Below are 23548 nucleotides of genomic sequence, written 5' to 3'. Positions count from 1 at the left end.
AACAAGAGGACATCCGCTACGATTAGAGGAAAGTAGGTTTCATCACCAACACAGAAAGGGGTTCTTTACTGTAAGAGCAGTTAGACTGTGGAACTCTCTACCGGAGGAAGTGGTGATGGCAAAATCCATAGGGGAGTTTAAAAGGGGACTTGATGTCTTTCTGGAGAAGGATATTACAGGATATAAATATTAGGTTAAGTGTCAATCCTGGTATATAGGCAGATAGGAACTATTAGGGGTTGATCCAGGGAACAGTCTGATTGCCATTAGGGAGTCGGGAAGGAATTTTTCCCCCAAAAGGGCTAATTGGCTTCTGGCCTTGGGGTTTTTTGCCTTCCTCTGGATCAACACAGTAGGATAGACAGGCTGGACTAGATGGACAATGTCTTCATTCGGCCTTACATACTATGTTACTATGTTACATCACTTGCTGGGGGCATGGCAAAAAGTAGTGGCCCGCAGAGTGTTAGTTGGCACTTAGATACTTGAGTTGAGACACCGAGGAGTGCCACTGCACCATTTTACATCTGCAGCTGTCAAGGCATGGTGGGAGTCATAGTGCCCTGTGGAGTAAAAAAAGGATGATAGGAATTAAAATAATCAATTATCTTAAAAACCTAATAGGAGTAGGGATCCATACTTTTAGTAGGTGCTGCCTGGGCTTTGTCTTGGACTGTTTCTGCCTTGGGGCTCTCTCAATAGCCTGCAGCCTGGCTCTTGCCTTGGACTAGTCCGGCCATCTCAGCTCTATGACTCATGAAGTATCCAATTACACACAGTAGTAAGATGTTGTACGATGATTGGTGATGGGGGCTCCCATGGTGTTCTTGAGAAGGCAGGGCCCTGGGACGGAGGATAGTGATGTGCCTAGATGCTAACTCAGTCAGCCTAGTTCTGGTTCACAGCCCACCAGGAGATTCACCTGGTCTCCTGTGGGCAAGCCCGAGCCTGCAGAAACAGCAGTTCCAACAATAACCTACTATTTTTGCTATTCATAAAATCCCTGAAATTAATGAAGTGGCTTCAAAAGTTTTTTCACTATTGTTACCTTCGTCATTGTCTCATCAAATATGTGACAGTCAGTGATCTGGTTTGACACAGTCTTTCTTTCAAAAGGTTAAAAACAAACAGTCTTTCGTTTTTGACGTATAGTGAATTCAAATAAGAAACCTTAACCTCATCATTAAAAATGATAGATTGTTTAGGAATGTTTTGAGCCCTTGGAAGAACAGGTTCTCATGGTGAGAAATTACATAGAGTTTGCTTCACAGAACTCTAAATGCACCACAGAAAAATCAAAATATCCTCTTGCTGCCTGTCTACAAAAGGTTATCTGTATTTAAGGCATGTTTTTCTTGCAAATCTCTATGTTGCTTCAGGAAATTCCAGCGAGGCCACCTTCTCCCTCAAGCACCCCACCTCTATCAGACCCGAGAATGTGGAGAAGCCAAAAATGCCACCAAACATAACACGTGGATGTGTCTGCCTCCTAACGAAAGTGTGTGTGCGCTACTGTGAGGAGACGCATTAAGAGGCCCAGTGTCTGTGCAGAACATATGTTTGCATTTATATCGCGTCATTGGTACATAATGTACTTCTCAAACCAGGGAAGGAAGATAAAGAAGTGCGTGTGCAGGATTAATGATTTTTCATCTCTGAACAAAATCAAGGAAAAGTATTTGTTTGTCTAAACTCAGCATGATCTTCTCCCTACGTAAAGTAGATTTCTCATGTTGGAATTTCTAATGATTTTCAATACCTAGCAGAACAGGTCAGACTGCTAACAGAGGGATTTGTGGCATGCTATTTAAGTATAAAGCACTACAAAGCTATTTGATTTTTTATCAATAACAAACACATTTTCTGATATATTTGAAAAAAAAAAATTTGAGCATTTTTTTTAGCTTATTTATGTATTGCCTGTATCTGTATATTATAGCTACCGTAGTGTTGAGCAGTTAACCCATTAAAGTTAATGGAAGTAAAAATCAGGTTCACTGATTTACCCTCCAGGAGGTCCTTAATGCAGCAATAGCCCGCCAAATTACATGGGAATATAGCCACACATCTGTGGAACACTGTGCTCCTCCCAAAAATTGGTCAAAATAGTGTACATTGGTCAAGGGCTCAATCATGGCACGTGGATGTGACTGAAAACAATAGAAGGCACACTAAGGCAGGCCCAATGTCCACGGGCGGATTTTTTCTAGCATGCGGATTGCACACACGGGAAAAAATCGCAGTATGCTCCATTTTTCTGCAGATCACGCGGGACGGCTTCCATTGAAGTCAATGGAAGCCATCCGATCCGCGGTACAGCCACAGCTGTCACTGTGGACGTGGCATAGATGTGCAAGACAGCAGCAGATTTTTTTTTTAAAAATGCACTGCGCATGCGTCCAGCACGTCGCCAGCGCATCAGGACGCATCTGCCTTACTGAAGAAAGAAGATCCATCCAGCACAGAGGTGACCTGCTCTGGATCTGGACAGGTAAGAAAATGTATTTTCCTGTCCATGTCAGCGGGCAAGACTAGATTCAAGTACAGGATTCAGCAGTGGAATCCATGCGTGCGAGTGGACATGAGACCTTATAGTCTCCTAGATTAAAAATTATGTCAAGGAAGACAACCGGTGTGGTTCTTTTTTTAAAAGCAATGCCATACATTTTAGGAGAAATTCTGCCAGGTGAACACAATACTCAAGCACAGACCTGCTCCAAGGTACAGCTGTAGATTTCCCCCATATTTTGCTTGTTTTAAAAGCAATGTCATGAAGTTTGCAAAGGACAAAATCTACCAGGTGAACATAATAGCCAAGCACAGGCTGTCTCTAAGATAAAGTTGTAGTGCTACAACTTTGTGCTTTAGAAAATTTCCATTTTGGGAGACGGAGGAGGAGGAAACATGGCGGAAGTAGGAGAAAGAGAGCAACAGCACCTTGAGAGCAAAGTGCGTTCCTCGTGGAAATATAAGAGCTGCAGCTCCGTATTTCCATATTGACATATTTTTCATATGTCAATGAAAAATATGTCAATATGGAAGCACCTCCCCACCAGCAGCAACAACACATTGAGGGCACAGTATAATCTTTGATATAAATCTATGCTAGGCTGTAATACCCCAGTACACTTACTGTGCGTATGGCCGGAGACACCACAGTCTAATTAGACTATCCAAATGATATGCCACAGAAATAACGGACACGAGTCCAATAATTTAGTAATCCGAGAGTGAGCAGATTTACTAACTGGAGTTATATGCAATGAACACAGTGGATTACAGTACTTGGTGAAAGTACAATTGAACACGAATACAAGTGCAACAGCAGGCAAAGTACAGTTGTAATGATGACACTTGATCTTCAATGCTCTCTCTATTATATTTACTGTGGATTGATAAAACAAGACAATTTCCCCACTAGTAGATTTGACTGAAGAATTGATTTAGGTAAACTAAAGAATAACTGAAGCAGAAGGATAAGTAACTAGAAGAATGATCACAGCTTTGACTTCACCGAAAAGTTATGACTCACTATTTTTGTAGAAGTGGATCTCGGAGAGATGCTTCTTTTCTTCTGCTGTGGGATGCCAAGGGAACGGGTGTTAACCGCATTTGACCTCGGGGCAAAATGTGCTACACTCCTTGCTCTCACTGTCTGACATCCTCCTCCTTTCTGACTTTGACGATGGCTGACTAACTGCTCTCTCTTTCTCTATTTATTACCTCTCTCTTTCCTTTCCACACTTTCTCAACTCCTCCTTCTGCATAGGAACTACTAGAGCTGCTTCCTCGCCCTTGGGCCAATGAGAGGCCAGCTGACATCAGGGATGGGCTCATTGCTGGAGCAGAAGGGGGAGACACAGGGTCTCTCCCACAAACGGCACCTTTTGTATCCAAGGATGGCATATAGACAGGTAAGGCAGGACAGTGTGCTGTGTGTGTTTTGTAGTGCCCGCTGGGACACTACACAGTTATACGTGAATAAAAATTGCCTGCTTGCTAACTAATCAGTGGAATCTGCCATTAGGTTGCAGAAGTCAGGTTACATCCACTCCTGCTTCATTTTTATAAACATCAGGCGATCCACATTGTCTGTGGACAGGCGGATATGTCTGTTAGTTATCATACCTGCAGTTATGCTTAACACCCATTCCGATAGCACATTGTAAGTGGGGTAGCATCACTAAACCATGTTATGCAAGCTCTGTCCACTCATTTATAGAGATCCAGAAGTAAAAGGGGACTGATTACATCCCTGCAGGAGCAGACATACTCTTAGACCACCATGGATTAGTGATGCCTGTGACTGTCAATTCTACCCTGTACTTTTGATGCAGACTTCAATGGGCTGAAAAAACTATGCCATACCTTTGTTAGACTTGCCCCTCCGCCGGTGGTGGTGCTACTGCAATGGCTTCCTGTTTGTCTGGCGTCAACCACATAGCTGTGATCCATTGTGGATGAATTCCCGTGGCCATTGGGAAATGCTGTGCTCAAGCTGATCAACAGTCTGCATTTTGAAGTTCCTCACCATTGCCAGAATGAGATGTCATTTTGGTCTTTTTGCCAGGATCAGGTAGGCTGACCACCCAGTAATAATCTGATGTTTTGATGTGGGCTATGCAATGCTCCTTCTACAAGCACTGCAGTATAAAAGCACTCATATGCCTCAAAGTGCCTATGGGTAATGGCCCACATTCCTTGGGGTCAAGCCTAAAACTGTCCTCTGGCTTGTTCCATCATCCCCATAGAATAGCTAGTGATGGATGGAAGGAACATTGAGTAGCCCCCTAGCTTGTCTCAGGACCTATGTTAACCCCCTCCTCTTCTTCCTCCTCTATACTTCTCCCATTTTCCCTGAGGCCCTGTAGCATCTGTTCTAGCAGACAGACAACAGGGATGGTCATATGCATCAGTACGTCATCCTAACTAACCAAAGTAGACTAACACAGCACACACATTTTTGATCTGCAGCCTTTCCACAGGCGTCAAGTAACAACCTTCATGCAGCATCTGCTAATGGCTTAAACCTGGGTAATTGTTTTGTAAGCGTTGCACTACCAGGTTCATCATATTTGCCAGGTAAGGTACGTATGTGAAATTGCTGAGGTGGACATTGCTGCCCGCAGGTTTTCCGCATTGTCACACATGACCTTGCCTGGCTTCATATTGTGTCGGGTCAGCTACATATCAGCATGCAAAGCCATCAACAGCTCTTTGGCTATGTGGCTGTGATCCCCTAGATTTATGAGTTGTAGGACAGTATTTTGGTGTTTACCACATGCACTGCTGTATGCAAGCCGGATTTTATCACATATGTATAGTGTGCTGATGTGGAGAGTGTTGAAAGGTGGTAAGAAAAGGTGGTGGAAGAGTAGAAGGAGGAGGGGGCGAGGAGGAAACAGACAAGGATGAATGTCCAACACCTCTTGGGGATATGAAATGTGGAGCACTACTTTGGGCATTATGCCCCACTTGAGGAATAAAGACCCAGTGGACTGTTAAGGATATGTATCACCCCTGGCCACCCTTGCTGGACCACATATCAGTGGTCAGGTATACCCTGGCACTGACAGTGCTACAACGCCATTGACACATCACTCACATACCAGTGCAGGATAAGTATGGCTTTTCGGGCAGAGTAGATGGAGTGCTGGCTGCTGACCTGGGAAACGCTGGAATATGGGGTAGCAGTCAATGTCAATGAAGGTAGTAGTAATGGTGGCAGCGCAACTTCTGCTACCCATTTCCCACTCCAGGCTCTGAAGCCCGCAGCACGATCATCAATTGTGTAAGAGAGGCCTGAAGTAGGAATGCAACTGAGCCTACACAAAGATAGCTCTCTGTGCCCAGAGGCCACTGCACGAACAGGGAGGAAGATGGAGAAAGAGGCAGCTACAGCAGCAGAGGAGTGAGCAGGATGAGGCTGACTAGTTGCCCTCTGGCCCAGCTGGGCTCTCCAAGGCAGCAGGTGGTGCGGATTCATGTGGCTGTACATATGTGTTGTGTTGAGGTTGTTTATGTTTGCTTGCCATATTTTAAACACTTACCGCAGATCTTACAGATGACAACTGTTTTGTCATTACGATAAATGAAGAAGAAAACAACTGCTGCGCCCAGAGTGCCCCAGATATGAAACAGCATCAAGATAAGAACAAGAATCAACCAAGTAACTGGTTAAAAACTAGAACTAGTAAATACATGGTGGAAGCCTCATAAACATATGAATGGTAGTTTATTTGAATATATACAGAGACAAAGTGCAACGTGTTTCGGAGCCTATATGCTCCTTTTTCAAGCACAAACCTATATAGTACTAAAACAGGAAATGATACAATTATGAAAAAGTTGAAAACAAAAGTGGCAAGTGACAAGAAAGGGGGACCAAAAATATATTGTAAACAATTTAAAAAATGGGTATATGATATAATGGTAACAATGCAATTACATGTATATAAGGGGAGAGGAAGGAATGAAAAGGATATATGTAAAAATGATTATCATGGGAAAGTATTGTCCAGGGGTAGCATCAAGTTACCCCTATCATTAACGTAGGTTGCAGCAGCCAATTTAATAGACTATAAGTGAAATGCAGTGAGATGTGGAGGGGATAAATTGATTATATTAAAAATGAAAAATTAATATGTGTGGTTGGAAAAATTAATGCAAGGGTCTAAAGAAAAACATAATGAATAACAGGGTTGTTTGGTAAAGTACCAATAGATATACTGGAAAGAAAAGGGACGGGAATACAAAATAGGGAGTGGTATAAGACTAAAAAACGTATTGAGTCAATGTGTTATTGAATAAGGAAACAATGGGAATCCCCAGAAGGGAGGGGGATGGTAAAAGGAGATTTATAGAGGCTAACATTTTTTTAAATGATATGGAGTTTGGGTATTGTTGTATGTTGTCTCCACCATAAGAATGGGTGAACACAAGATGCACGCCCTCAACCAACACTCCCACTGGATTGTCTCGGCTGGAGAATGGGTGGCCATATTCTCCCCTGCCGGCTGCTGTCAATCACCCCTCCACCGCTCGGCCATGTCCCCTTAACGGCTCCAGCGCTGTAAGTGTCGTTGCCCTCCCTGCTGTTCCGCCGCTCGCCCTCGCTGCCATCACTAATGGGTCAGCAAGGAGACACATAGCGGCAAAGTGAGGCAGAACAAAGCGCCTGACAGTCGCTAGGGGGACGGGAAGAGAGAGAAAGAGAGTTGCGATAGCCGGCAGGGGACAGGTAGATCTGACAGCCATCGGTGACAGGGGAGAGAGACAGCAGGCCCCGCCAGGTCACAGCGTGGCCGGATTCAATGACATCGGAGCCTGTGGGGGTGACTGTTAGCACGCGAGCCGTAAAGGGAGAAGGGGCAGCAGCCGCAACATTGACGGGGAGTGTGACTGTCCCCCCTGGAACTAAGATGCCACAGACTGACAGTGGGGCCAGGAACAGATCTGTGGAGGAATGTCAGATAGCCAATCGGCAGCTACCAGGACAATCCCAGGTGTCCACCCATTTTGGTGGAGACAAGATACACCAGTACCATGGAGTATGTATGTATATATTGATATGGACCATGCTGGTGTAAGCAGGGTCTCTCCTGTATTTAATTTTATATATATATATATATATATATATATATATATACAGCTGGTATAAAGTATACTGGCTACACATATATAACTCACAGAAAAGAGGCCAGATACAAGATATATACTACAGTGAATGCTCGATCGCCATTTGACCTGAAGGCATGCAGTAAGCCAGATTGCTATATAGAGGAGCAAAAATGTTAAGGTGCACGCTGATAGCAAAGCCACTCAACTCATACCAGGGTGGGGGAGGGGTGACTGCCAACACCTGAACATTTTTTTTCCTTTTTATAGCAATCTGGCTTACTGCATGTCTTTAGGTCAAATGGTGATTGAGCATTTGCTGTAGTACATATCTTGTATCTGACTTCTTTTTCTGTGAGTTATGTTTTTGAGCATTTTTTTCTCACCTCTGTGATTTTATGTAGTCAATTGTGAGAGAGCGTAGGTTCTGGTGTACGCCCGGTGGCCATGCCGTGGCACGCCAACTTACGCATTTTGGGCCTAAAATACTAACACTCGCATTTAATAGTGTGTGTTTTTTATGCATGCGGTTTGCTATAGGTACTGGAGGAGCTCCGGCTGACATGCCAGTGTGGCACACTTTTAATGCAGTGCAATCCACTGCTTAGTCAGTGCGGGTTGTACCCCTGTATGTGTGGTGCACATATCTATGGTGGTCATCCTGGTATCAGTTCATATGGTGCAGGCTGGGTCTGTTGGCAGTCACCCCCCCCCCCCCCCCACTCTGGGTTCAGTTGAGTGGCTGCGCAATCAGCCTGCACCTGAACATTTTTGCTCCTCTATATAGCAATCTGGCTTACTGCATGTCTTCAGGTAAAATGGCGATTGACCATTTCCTGTAGTATATATCTTGTATGTGGCGTCTTTTTCTGTGAGTTATGTTTTTGAGCATTTTTTCTTACCTGTTTTTTTAGGCTATACATATATGATTATATGCAGTACATACCCAGTTACACCACATGGTGCGTTCCCCTCCTAAGGGCTTTTAACCACTATCGCAGCTTTTTTTTTACTGCAAATGTCAATAGGACTTTCTAATGTTAAAATCGCATCGCACAAAAATCACAGAAGCGCAAATTTGCAATTTTTGTGCGATGCGATTTTAACATTAGAACGTCCTATTGACATTTGCAGTAAAATAATGCAGCGATATCACAGCGTTAAAAAAACGCTAGTGGGTAAAAGCTCTAACTAATATCTTATAATGCTACCAATACAACCATGCACAACTGTTTTCCTTAGGTCATACATACAGTAAATTAAACATACTAGTATGAATTACTTAATATATTTGTGACACTCTAAGAATATTTCAAACTTCCAGATCTGAAATTAACAACCTTCTGTTACTGTTAAACAACTGGGTGTTGCTTGTGAAATAGATTAAAGCAAATTTAAGTCATAAAATGTTACTTTTGTGGAAAAATAACATAATTAGGCAAATTCATTTAGTCTTGAATACTGGAGATATTTCGCTTTACTTCAGCAATAATAAACCATGAATTATTGTTGTACATTGAATGCTCACAATAATAAAGCAGAAAACCCATTATTTAGGACACATTGCATTTTGGAAACAGATTCATTGAAATGCACAGTAATTACAGAACCATAAAACAAATGTTCAAGATGTTAAAGTTGAGGCTAAACAATGAGTAAAAAGAAAGAGGTGAATAAATAGTTATGAAAATTGATGCACTGTTAAATGTAGGTAACTGTATAAAAGTCAGCTCGCAGATGTACATTTTCCATGGCATGCAAGAATAGCTTGATGACCATGAGCTCTGATGGACCCCACTGGAAGTCAATAGACTTCCATCAGGTGCCATCAAGATCTGTCAAACTGTATCAGGGTGGAGGGAGCACTCCAAGATCCCTTCACACACTCACTGAGTGGCCACAGTTGCTTCAATGGCCACTGGCTTGAATCCCCACCCCCTGTAAGGGAGACAGAGCAAAAACACTATGAGTGTAACACCAGACTCATGCGACTGTATAGTATTACACTGTGTAAAAATTGCAGCATTTTACCTACATATGGAATTGTGAATCCCTCCGTATTGTTGTGTATGCGTATGCCTGCATATGTACTGTGTAGGTACAGAGTATTTAGCTGAAAGTTGTTAGCAGTGCTCAGATGACCATGTCATGGATGATGCTCTCTTGGCTGGCTTTTACTACTCTTTTTGCACAGCTACATCCGTGGCTGGAAGGAGAGCCCTGAAAAAAGAAACTGGGGTTCTTGGTTCACTCTCTGGTGGCACAGTGAGCCGGTAAGCCCTCTTCGCAAGCCTGGCTGGACATCACAAAAAGTTTTCAAGCTGCAGCACAGTTTCCAAACTAAATCGAATCCCCGGATGGCAAGCACATTCGTGTGACGAAAAGCTAATAAACGAATTCAGCACTCCTGGAGTAAGGAAATATATACATACTCAGAATTAATAAAGTGACTTACCTGGCATGATCGGGCCACCGAGGGTAGGGCAGTCCATCACGATTGAAGTCCCTACAGGCTTATTAATTTTGTTGTAGGTTATTAGATCAATATGCCCTGGTCACACGATCATCCAGAGGAGGAGAGCGTCAATGGAACCGCAATATAGATTTCGGAAGTAGAAATTTAAATAAACAATAGATGAAAAAGCCTAGCGTTCCATATACAAACAATAAGTAGGAGTAAGGAGCAATTACTTACTTCACAGGGGAATCTCTGAAAATTTTCAAAATTTTCCCAATTTTGGTGCTTTTAATAAATATACACAAATTCTATTGGTTTGTTTTTACCACCTAAATGAAGTACAATATGTGGCGAAAAAACAATGTCAGAATCACTTGGATATACAAAGCCTTAATGGAGCTATTCTATGTTAAAGTGACGCATGTCAGATTTTGAAAATTTGGCTTGGTCATTAAAGCACAAACAGACTTGGTCACTAAAGGGTAAGGCCTCGGTCACACGGGTGTTTTTTGCCGCGATTTGCGGATCGCATGACGGATGCGCATCCGCAAATCGTGTGACCGGGGCCGAAAAATCTGCTACTAGCCGCGTTTCCTTTGAAACAGGCCCGAGCAGTGGAGCGCTGTCCAGCGCAATACAGCCAGCTCCATTAAAAGCAATGGGCTGCGGGCGATCTCAGGATGAATTTTCGGGAAGGGCTTAAAAATATAAGCCCTTCCCTGAAAATCATCCAAAAATGTGTAAAAAGTAAAAAAAAATATATACTCCCCTTGTCCCCGCAGACGGAGTTCAGCCGCAGCCGGCCGGCAGTTCTCCTGAACTGCTCTGAGTAGTATTCTGCAGGCGGGGATTTAAAATCCCCGCCTGCTGAATGGGCTGCCTCTGATTGGTCAGAGCCCTCACCAATCAGAGGCAGCTCTCACTCACCCATTCATGAGGATTGGCTCAGTGCAGGGACCAATCAGTGGCAGCTCTCAGCTATTGAATGACAGCTGAGAGCTGCCCCTGATTGGTCCCTGCGCTGAGCTCCGTGGCTGAACTCCGTCTGCGGGGACAAGGTGAGTATATTTTTTTTATTTACTTTTTACACATTTTTGGATGATTTTCAGGGAAGGGCTTATATTTTTAAGCCCTTCCCGAAAATTCATCCTGCGATTGCCAGCAGTCCATTGCTTTCAATGGAGCCGGCTGTATTGCCAGCTCCATTGAATTCAATGGGCAAACATCATTCTTCTCTGCCACAGCTGTTACAGCTGTGGCAGAGGAGAATGATTTGTGTTGTATATGTTCTCAATGGGGTCGGCGCTGCTGCCGCCGGCCCCATTGGGCGCATATAGATAAGACCAGGAATCGCAGGCGCGATCTGCGATTTCTGTTCTATAATTAATCAGACAAGCGCATAAAAAGCGCTCATGTGTCCGATACCATTGCAAAGCAATGGTTCTATAAAATCGGCGATCGCATGCGCAAATCGCGCGAAAAACCGCCCGTGTGACCGAGGCCCTAAACGTAATAAAAACAGCTATCTGTAAACTCCAAGTGAGTTTGTAGGGACAGAGATGCTTCATAGGGTAAGTATTTTTGTTCTTTTTCAGGGGGAGGGGGAACATCTTACTATTTTAATCTGCCTTTTGTGTTATGCATAAGGCATATGTACATTTGTGCTTTGCGATTAGAGTGCGGCTCGGTGCCGCAGTTCTTAGCGCTGATGGCGCAAATACCGCCACTGATCAATTACATAGTGCAGATCATGTGGTGTGGATAGAGGTAATGATGCCTTCTGCACATACATCATGTAATTTTGTGCAATAATCTGCATATTCTCTGGCACATGCCAGAGAACATGCACAACTTGTTGGCCAAAACTGTCTACCAAGTCTTTTGGCTGCTTTTGTTGCTGAAGTTCAAGTACTGTACTCTACAATTTTGCGCTCTCCACATTGACAGCAGCTGCTGCCCTGTACTTTTTTCAGGGTGGTGGTGGAGCCAGCTTTAAAATCACAATACCTTGTAGACAACACGTTTCACACCAATGTAAAATATTTCATTGTGGGGGTGCAGGGAGAAGGGCATGCTCCTGCACATGTGGTGGGCGTGCTTTATTATCTGCTCATTTTGGAATGCAGTATTCAATCTCATTCATTCTGTGACATATCAATTTGTGTCCCCGGATCCAGCGCTGGCCTTCTGTTTCCTAAACACTAACATGCTGTCCCCTTTTTACTCAGTTCTCACTTCCCACAATATTCTGGCATAGCGGTTAACAATCGCCAGACACTGGAAGTCGACTGGGGTTCCTTCAACCTCAGAGGTCATAAAATCGCTAAATTAAATATTCCACATAAAGGAGATTTACTCCAGCAGGTACATCAAGAACCCTTCTGGTTAGCCTCATGGGCATCATGGATAGACTTTATAACCTCTATCCCCGCTTAGGTGTAGTTTGCGAAGTTGGTGGACGGATGGACAGAAGGGGCCCACACGTTGAGTCCACTAGACACAAGAGTGGCGGGGCTCTGCTGCACCCACCATGGTCCGCCAAAAGATATAGAATGCTCCCCCCTCTCTGGAATATGCTGTTTGGACATTTGACAAAATAAAAAGTACACGAACCTGAACTGCACAGCCAGCCCTGGAATGTACCTCTTCTGCTAATTTGATGTTCTCCCACCTTTTTTTGGTTGTCTTCTTTTTTGTCTTTCCCTTTCTCTTTTTCTCTCTTCCTGTATAACCCTCTCTTCTTGTTTTGTATGGAAAAAATCTCTTTATTAAAAATAAAATTATTTAAAAAAATATCTCATTGTACAAAGAGGAAGAAGCAATGCGCCTAGCAACAAGAGTATGACCTCTGTATGATGTTGTGGGGTGAAGGAATGGTGCCACCATTAGAGGTACCATACTAAAATCACCGTGCTATGCGACTAAAAATTAGTGTAGCTCTGGACTCCAGCATGCAAACACATCATATAAGGTGTCTTTTAATTTGTCTCAATGTGTTCTACTAGTATATGTCGGAAAAAAGCTAATATTTAGCATTACAGAAAATTGTGCTGAAAATTAGTGCAATAAATTTTCTTTCTTTTGCCAAACAAGGGACACATGCACACATTTCTTTAGGATTAAAAATGACATTTTGAAATCAAAAAATTCAAACATAGACTGACTACATATTTCAAGAATACCTATCACATGGGTCGTATTCTGGGTTTTGACTTGTGTATGACAGGCGTAAATTTCCTTGAAATTGCAGCTTGTCACTTTTCATAGTACATTTATTATGTTAAGTTATACTTATGGATGAAGCTCCGTTGTAGGTGCAATTTACATCATTTGCCGGAGGTACACCTACGGCCGCTTACGTTTCCCTCCAGCATCACAGCATTTTGCCCTTCACATCATATACTCTCCGGAACTGGTCATGGGTGCTTTGCCACATTCTTTTTATATCATCCACTGAATCGAATAAAATCAGACATACAATTTGTTTGATGCTACTTCTTATTTTCATTTATAGAACATCTTATGTGAGCTCTGTCCACAGTAGTGTTACGGCTTACAACCAGCCTTTTTTTTAGATTGCAGTACAAAAATATATACAAAATCTGTGTAAAAAAAAGTCTTAGAATTTCTAAAAAATTCTATAGGCTGTACAATACAGAAAGGTTTCCATTTGCTTAGGTTCGTTGGAGATGGATAGTAGAGCAGCAAGTGCGATATTCGGTAAACACATTTCTAAGATAACAGAATGAAAGTACGTAAATGTAATCTAACCATTCTCAGATTTCCAAATCTAATAAGATAAAAAATTGTTTCCCCTTTTTTTTCAATCTCTGCTCTGAAAACACACAATAAATTAACGGTATTGTAAAGATGGTCTGCATACAATTTAACCACAAAAGAAAACAATTATCAAAAATGATTGAAACGAAAAGGGAAAACGATACTAACATAAATCTTTTTCGCAGCCAGTTTAGGCAGAGGCCCACTGCTCTCCATACATTTGGAATTTCAGCTCATTCCAGGCCCTGTCTTTCGCATTCCTCTCCTGGTAATCTAAGTAATTGTTGTCCTAAATTACAGGAAAGTCCTGCATTGGGGCAATGAGTCTGCTTATATCAAAAGAAGCCATGGCGTGTATGTAATGGCTTCCTTGTTATCAGTCTTAGTTAGCTAGTGATAGGACTTTAGGACAGAATCGTTCAAATAACGTAGCTTTGTCTACTGGTTATTGTATCATATTTCAACGCTGTGAACAGTTGTAATAAACTTTTATATTTTTTAAAGTCCTATATTCATCTCATAGTCTAATACGTCTGTCGCTCACCACTTCATACAGTATACATTTGGCGTAGTTGGCAGTATACAACATCGTACATGTGTGCGCATAGTGCAGATGCCAATCTGATGGCAGGCCTCTCGACCAGTGGAACCCTGCAAGAGTCTTACCCATTGGATCTATCTTAAGCCACCTGACCAAATTTGACAGGCACAGGATTATGTTCATGGACTGCATAGCAAGAATCAGAATTGTCATTCAACTGTATAATGTGGCGCCAGATTTATAAACGGAATTGGTCTTAAATGCGTTGGAACAGGATGCGTGAAAGACTGTACTCTTGAGACCTGAACCTAAGAGCCAGATGGTAGATGCTATTGCTAAGTTGCATGAGGACATTTCTGGCAAAGCAGCAAGGGCCCAAAGGGAAGAAGAGAACATATCACAGTATGCCTTTACTCTTTGGGAGATCCTGGCCAGCAATCAAAAACGAGAATCCTCCAGGATAAACACCATAGTCCCCTTAAACCAAATCTTGAGGAATATATTTATCCTCTGGTTATGCAGTACATCACTTTGTCAAATCCTATGCAAGCAAGTTCTAGTTGATCCTCTACTAACCTTCCACCAATTGCTCACCGAAGCCATTGCTCACAGTTAGGATGAAAACTATAGGAACTATGCCATAGGATTACAAACCAATGACAGCTGCTGAAGTACTTGAGGAACAGAAAATTGAAAAAAAATGGTTCGCAAGCTAACCCTAAAAGAAAAGCTATCTAAAGTTAAAGTGCAGATAAGTCAATCCCTGGCTAAGAGGCCAAGATATGAAGAGACCCAGTTTAAACGTGAGCCATCCCCCGATATAAGGAGCTGACCTATGTCTCCATCTCATGGAAAGAAAGGTGTCATCATAGTCCTAAAACCCCACCATGAGGATGCACCTCTGATCCTAAGCATGAACATTCTACAAGAGCTAAATCAAATTATGACTTAATTTACCGCAGAACAAGTCCAGGCAATTGAAGATTTATTGTGGCAGTGTCAAGCAGCATTTGCCCACCATGCTGAAGATTTTGGGTGCACTGGCATGATTCAGCACAAAATACTGCCAAGAGATGCAGCCCCCATCTAAGAGAGGTACTACCAAATACCACCCAAGTTATACCAACAAGTGAAAAATTTGCTAACCTAGATGTTGAATTCATGAGTCATCCATAGTAAAATAAGAATGAGGTGGATGTCAGCAATCCATGCAACAAAACTTTATTGATCAAGCAGATAGTACACTAGTGATATTTCAGCTAAGCCTTTTTGAAGCTGTCAACAAGGGCATAAATGAAGCTACATATAGTATAGATAAACATACATCATCATTGCATGACCAATCAAATCACCCAACTATAATGCAAATCATTATCACCTGATGAATATACACAAATATCCAATTGTAACTGCAATCCATAATATGATCGAACCTAACACCAGTCTCGGCGTCCTCCTGTGTTCAAGCTCATGACTATATTTTCTGGTCTCATGACTTCATAGCACTTCTGCCCTCTCTCTCTCCTTGACTTCATCAAATGCAATTGTACTTGTCCCACCTGAAGTTGGATGAGAACATGACCCTCAACTTATACATCTAATCCTAACAGACGATGTACGTGCATCACAGAAGCTGAAATCAAAAATTAAAAACAATCACAGAAAATGGCCGTTACTTACTGACTGAGGAGTGCATATAGATGCATCCTCCTCTCACTATGCAGGTAGCTGACTACCAAATGGAGGAGCCAATTACACCTGTGCAGGACACCGATAAAACAACCACTCAGACTGCCTCTTGATAATGAGGGGGGTGGATGCTTGGTGTAAACTCCCACACATAGTGGATACAGGGTGCCCAGGGTGGCAGTAGCAATGTGGTTCACTGATGGATATGCAGGGCAACCCGCCGAATTATCATGGCGTTTAATAATAGGTTGCTGGTCTGCATGAGGCAGTGCGAGTGGTTGTTTTATCGGTGTCCTGCACAGGTGTTATTGGCTCCTCCATTTGGTAGTCAGCTACCTGCATGGTGAGAGGAGGATGCATCTATATGCACTTCTCAGTCAGTAAGTAACGGCCATTTTTCTGTGATTGTTAACAGACGATGTGGTATTTAATATTGCATTTAAATGTCTGCATCCTACAAGAAGCTAATGGCCAGTTTACTTAGTATACCAAAAATGCAATGCACATCCACATTTATATAAAAATGGGGGAGGAGAGAAAGGGGTTTCCCAAAATGTCTGGAGCGAAGAGGGGGGGAAGTCCTATCATTCAGATGACCAGCTTGAAAAAGATACAATTTTCCAATATTCATATACAATAATTATAATATTAACCCCTTAGTGACCACCCCATAGTGTTTTTACATCCTGCCTAAGTGGGATTTAATCCCCAGTGATGTAAAAACATGCTCCCTCTTGGGATTAAAGCCCTGCAGGCTCTGGACGTGACAGCTCCATGTTGTAGGTTACCGGAGGTAGCCAACAACCTAGAGCTGTGATAGGGGGCCACAGAAAGGCCCCACCCACCCGTCATGGGATCGGCGATACTGAAGGTAGCTGGGGGCTGGAGATGTCACTAGGGATCGCTGTGAGTGGTCCCTGGGCCAAGATCACAGAAAAGTTTTTAAAAAGTAAATGTTTCAGCTGCCCTTCTGGATCGGATCCATGAGGGCAGCTGAAAATACTCACCTTTATCCTCCACAATGTCCCGCAGTGATCTGGACTTGCTACCGGCTTCGCATTCACAAAAGGCCGGAGAGCACAGCAAATTTAAAATCCCCCTGCATTCGACTGTCAGAGATAGCCAAGTGCGGGGAGGTGTCACCAGGGACCGCTGTATTCGATTCCTGGTCACATGATCACCATTTTCTATTGGATAACAGTGATCATATAAAGTTAAAAAGGGTAAAAAAAAATTAAAAAGTAAAAATTTCATCTCCCCTTATGGATCATATCCGTGAGGGGAGATAAAATTACATATCTAAGGTCCCTGGATTTGTCCCCCAATAGGATCTTTATCCACGGACCTTTCCCAGCTCTGGCGCATGTGCCCGTCAGCAAAATGGCAGCTGCATGCGCAAAAGTCAAGGAATGCCCAGGAAATTTTAAATCTCCCTGCTCCTGGCTACCAAAGAAGCCGAGAGCCTAGAGATGTCATGGGGGGCTGCGGTATTTGTTCCTGGTCACATGATCGCCGTTATCCAATAGATAAGGTTTATGCTTGAGAAAGTCGCCATAGGGGCGACGAAACGCGTTGCATATTTGCATAATTTGTTATTGGCATTTTGTTTTTTTGTGCCATGGTTTTATTTATTTTTGAATAAATTTAGCAGGAATTTCCTGCATTTACATCCAGATATGAATGTTCCTTTAGAGCGCCTGAGATATTTTTGTACATCTTTCCACTTGTATTCCTCTTGAGGAGTTGCATCCCCTTGTTTTTGGGGGTACAACAAACTTGGGCACGCTCCTCCCCGTTTCCACGGGGTGTCATTGAAGGAGTACATTCGTTGTTTCATTGGATTCTGCTGACACTCGTCCTTTGATTCTACGTGCCGACCAGGACTTGGAGGTGTGGAGTGGAAGGGTTTGCCCCTTATGGGAAGCACCCTCCACCTACACCGGGTAAGTCATCTCCAATTTTTACTTCACCATATTGTTTGGTTTTTTTGGATATCCGTTAGAGGGGCGCTGTCCTCACTGTTTTTCTATCCAATAGATAATAGTGATCAGGTAAAAGTTTTTTAAAAAGTTGGAGTTTCATCTTCCCTCACCTATACGATCGGTGAGAGGAGATAAAACTTCTTACCTCCACATTGGAACCCCAACGAGATTCTTCTCCACCGACCTTCCCCGGCTTCTGCGCATGTGCCTGCCTACAAAATGCCAGACACATGTGCAGGAACCAGAGAGGGCCTGGGAAATTTAAAATCTCTTTGCTCCTGGCTACCAAAGGTCACCGAGAGCCTGGAGCAGTGACCTGTGGCCTTGTTGAGCGGTCCCTGGTCACATGATAAAAAAGTAGCACTCTACGACCGGATAGAAAATAAGGATTCTGCATGCATTTGATTTGCAATAATACGCGGATCAATCAAATGCATTGGATTACACATTTCCACTCACATTAGCGAGTTACATAAACTGCTTGCAGAAAACAGAACGCAGCATGTTCTATTTTACCGCTGATATCCGTTACATAGAGCCCATTGTACTTTATGGTTGCGGATATACCCGCAGCCCATACCAACTACATTGTGTATGGGCTGCTGGTACCCAGGTAATTGCTAAGCAACGGTGCAGGAAATACAAACAAAAAAAGGTGTACTGCACATGACCTCCTGTGTAAGTACGCAGTTATGCACAGTACATTACACGGCCATAGGCAGGGCCACAACCGAGCTCACAGCTGGGATCTGCTGTGGGCCTCAGCAAGCGGATTCCACACATGGCTGTGTGAGCCCGGTATTATTCAAAAGTCTCCAGGAACGCTCGATTTCTGTGCAGTCCCAGAAACAGCTTGTTGAACGTCTTCTATGTAAGACCACCCCACCTCAGCAAACTTACCAAACCTCACAGAGCCCTACATTTTACATCATATCACTGCCGCTGAGGTCAAGAAATACCCCCCCCCCCAAAAAAAAAAGTGTTGGGTTTACAGCAAGCATGGGAGGAGGAGAGATACCAGATTTTATTGTCCCGTGTGCCCATCCCAACTTGGCCTCCGTAATTACCTCTATTTTTGGAAATACATCCCAGTTTACATTATTACTATTATCTTGCATTTAGGGAATGCAAAAAGGGTGGGGGGATTATTTATAGGGATTCTATATTTTTTCTGCACGAGTGAGCAACTGGGCCTGAAATTTATTCAGCTGTGCCCTGAAATCCAATGGGTGCTCCCTCCATTACAGGCCTAGCCCTGTATTCAGTACGTAGATTGGGGCCACAATGGGTATGTTTCTGAACACAGGGCAAACAGGGATATCCATTTTGGGGTACAAGTCTTCATTCATATATGAAATGACACAATTGCCAAAAGAAATAAAAATCTTACGTTTTTCCTTCTGCTTTGCAAAGATTAATTCAAAAACGCCATACACCCATAAAATAATTAATTAAGGGGTCTAGTTTTCAAAATGGGGTCATTTATGAGGGTTCTCTAGCGTTTTGGAGGCTCAAGGGCTCTACAAGTGTGCTATGGGGCTTAAAACTCCTTCAAGCAAAATCTCTCTTTTGAAAACCACTAGCTACTCCTTTCGATTTGGGCCCTGTTGTGCATATAGACATAAGATCAGAGCCACAACATGTATGTTTCTGAACACAGGTGAAACAGTGATATCTGTTTTGTGGTGTAAATCCTCATTTTAATGTGCAATATAGAAAAAAAAATGCCTTCAAAATTACAAATTTTCAAAAATATATAATTTTATTTTTTCTCCTCTAAGTTGCATTAGCTCCTGAAAAGAAACTGTAGGGTCAAAATACTCCTGGCAACTCTCAGTGAATACATTAAGGGGTGTAGTTATTAAAATGGGGTCATTTGTTGGGGTATCTATCATTCTGACACCTATGAGCCTTTGCAATCTTGGCTTGGTGTAGGAAAACAAAATGTTCCTCAAAATGTTAATAACTAATGTTAAATTTGTAGGTCTCCAAATAATGGATAAAAAAAAACTATAGTTTTTCCAATGGGTGTCCAGAATAAAGTAAATAGATGGAAATATATATCTTATCAAAAATTTGTATAGTATGTTGGCACATATTTTAGATATTGCAATTAAAATGTGAAAAAATTACACTTTTTTTCCAAATTTTTCCCAATTTTGGCGCTTTTAATAAATATATACAAATTCTATCTAAATGAAGTACAATATGTGGCAAAAAATACAATGTCAAAATCACTTGGATATGCAAAACCTTAACAGAGTTATTTTGTGTCAAAGTGACACATGCCAGATTTCCAAAATTTGGCTTGGTCATTAAGGCGCAAAGCTGGCTTGCTCACTAAGCTGGTAAAACCCTTATAAGGGTAAACATATCAACCATCTCTACCTACAAAACTATACACCACTCAAGTTGAATACCACATTCAAACCAAACCTTAGGGTACAATGTCCAAGGTATGAATCCATTTCAATTCAGTTTTCCCCAACATCCTTTTTCACGATCACCTCCTCTCTGAAGAGTTGCTTCATTGGCCAATCACGCTATATCTTAGCTAGCTAATGGAATGACTGGCCTCTAAAAAATGTCTGCAGACCGGTAAATCGATAATGTTCCTCCTAATTATATTTTTATGTATGTTTGTTCATTCACAGATTTCTGTGGTCTTCTTACCAGCATACATCATGCTATATGGACACTCTAACGTGTAGACAACATAATTTGGTCTATATGTATAGAGTGATCCAATTCTATATACTTCACCAGTATTTGGATGGAGGAAGGTATTCACACAATTAGAACAATTTAAACAATGGAAGTTACCTTTCTTCATTGTTGTGAAATATGTTTAAATGGACCGTTTATAGGTTATGTCGGCTTCTATAAGCCATTCTAGGAGGATTTTGAAATTCTTGCAGATTTGGACAACCCTTACCTAGTATTGGCCCTTCCACTTGAATAATCCTCCCAAGATTGTTTCTTACGTCCGAAAATCTAGAAACAAAGGCACAGTATCTTTAACACGAGGTTCAGGGGCAGATCCATTCCTCCTAATTCTTTTCTTAGATTTTTCTAATGATTTTTCCGGGGGCCCTCTGCTCAAATTTTTTACACATCTGATTTACCCTTTTGTCAAAACAAATCTCTTTAGTGACAATTCAACTAAACCCAACCAGCTGACTCCATGGTAAGGAATCAAGCATATGCTTTTGGTGATGACTTTCAAAGTGCAGGAGGCTATTACAGTCCGTTGACTTGACAAACAAATCAGTTTTCTATTTACCATCTTCCACATACACATTTGTGTCTAAAAACTGTAATGACTCTCTAGATGCTACCACAGTAAAATGTATACCCTCCACACAACTATTCAACATCTCATAGAAACTATTCAAATATTCAAATTTACCTGTTCAATTAAAAAGATATAATCAATGTAGCACCGCCAGCAGATGATGCGCCCAAAAAAGATGGTGTGTACACAAATCTGTCCTCAAAGGAGGCCATATAGATGTTAACATATGTAGATGCCACATTGGACTTCCTCACTGCCCTTCTCCACTACAAGAAGAAATTGTACCCAAAGATGACAAATTGTGCATGCAGCAGGCTACATCCTGTGCTGGCCAGCCCTTCAGAGACCACCTCCAGACCATTATACAAAGATACCACATCAAAAGATACAAGAAAAAAAGAGAATTTTGTAAAACTATTGAATACAATTTTTCCAAAAAGTCATTACATAAAGTATCACCTATATAGGATGAGTTGCTATTCCCAGGAGACATAAATGATAGTGATAGACTGCTGGAAACAACACTGAAGATCTAAAGATACAAAGTATGCGACAGTGAGTAACGCCCGGGACAGAGCAAGTCGAAAACATCTCTGATTAGGGTGGGGGGTCTTGCAATTTATGGATTTAAAAGGGTTAGCGCTAGCAAAGTAATTGTAGCACAATATTTAGTGCAAGGCCTTGCATTAAGTGTTTCTGGTGGCGCAATGCGCCACACAGCTGTGCTACATGGTGCATCTATTATGATCCCCACACATCACACACACAGCTCTACTACATGGCACATCCATGCTGATTTCCAGACATCACCAGCTCAGCAGACTCCTGGATACAGTGATCAGTTCCTGGTCATGTGATCCCTGACTTCACCCACACAGGTGTTCACATAATGGTGACGTCATCATACTTTCTGGTGGCTGTTGTCGGCTTATCCAGTATACAGTACTTTCGACCAAACTGAACAATTACTCCTCCCACAGTAGTGCCATCCCTGCAGGTCCTTCAACCCATCAGATCTCTGTGGTGGCGGTAGGTTGGTGTCTTGTGTCAGGACCGCTGACTTGTGACTGAGATAATGATGGTTTAGTTGTATTCTCATTTTGGTATTTTTGTCCTCCCCTTCCTCTTTGCTGTTCTGTTGGTCAGGCTATGTGTTTTATATATGTTGTAGAACCTGTGATGACATCACGATGGAGGAGAGCAATGATCTCATCATGGGCGGAGCATGAGAAGCTCCCACACACATACATACATATAACAGACAAGTGGTCGTTAGTAGTTTGATAATGTAGTGTAATATGTTTATTACGTTAGTGCATCAAGTTGAATAATAGAAGTAAAGAGCATTGCTAATTTTGTAGTTACATGTGATATTGGGATAAAACCGCAGAGAGCCATATACTCAACCAGACTTTCATGCACTGCTGTCGGACTTCTGATGCTTGGTTCCAAGATTCTAGGCTGAATAATTAAACAAAAGTAAATCACAAGTCATGAATTTGAGAGAAGGCTTCCATGCATTTATTATGTGCTGAAATGCTGTCAGGGATGTGCATGCCGTCTGCTATATATATGGTATTTTCTAAAGGCTCATTTACACGCAAAGACAATCTTTCAAACAATTGAAAGATTGACAGTTTAAGTGATTATTTTGCATAAAGTACTAAGGGGCAATAATGCCCATTAAAACTTTATCAGCTTCATTTGCGTGAAAATGAGCCTTCGGGAGCTGCTTGCAGAACTCAGCAGGTGGTCTGAGCTCTGCAATCAGCTCCTTTGTTCTTACATGGGCTGTCATGGGCTGGTCAGTGTGCGTTCTGAACGATGGTTTTTAAACTCACCTAAAAATCATTGTTCAGGTGAAAAATGCACGAGAGTATCATTGACACACAATGATTATCGCTCATATGCCATCTTTTTTACGAATTTTGAGCAATAATCGTTGCGTGTAAATGGGCCTTAAGTGTGTGTAGCTAACGAGCTTCCAGACAGCATTGATCAAAGAAGGCTGGATGCAGGATCCCAGCAGCTACCACTATAAGAGTCAGTACTAGAAAGTATTGATAGAGCCCTGTATGTATATGTATCAGAACTACTGAGACGTAAGTTTCCAAATTTTGTACATATTGGACATATATGGAGAAGGACCACGTCTACATGTGCCTTGCTACTGCCCATTTGGAAAA

This window comes from Eleutherodactylus coqui, chromosome 1 (assembly GCF_035609145.1).
Source record: "Eleutherodactylus coqui strain aEleCoq1 chromosome 1, aEleCoq1.hap1, whole genome shotgun sequence".
Lineage (NCBI taxonomy): Eukaryota > Metazoa > Chordata > Amphibia > Anura > Eleutherodactylidae > Eleutherodactylus > Eleutherodactylus coqui.
This window is presented reverse-complemented; position numbering follows the sequence as displayed.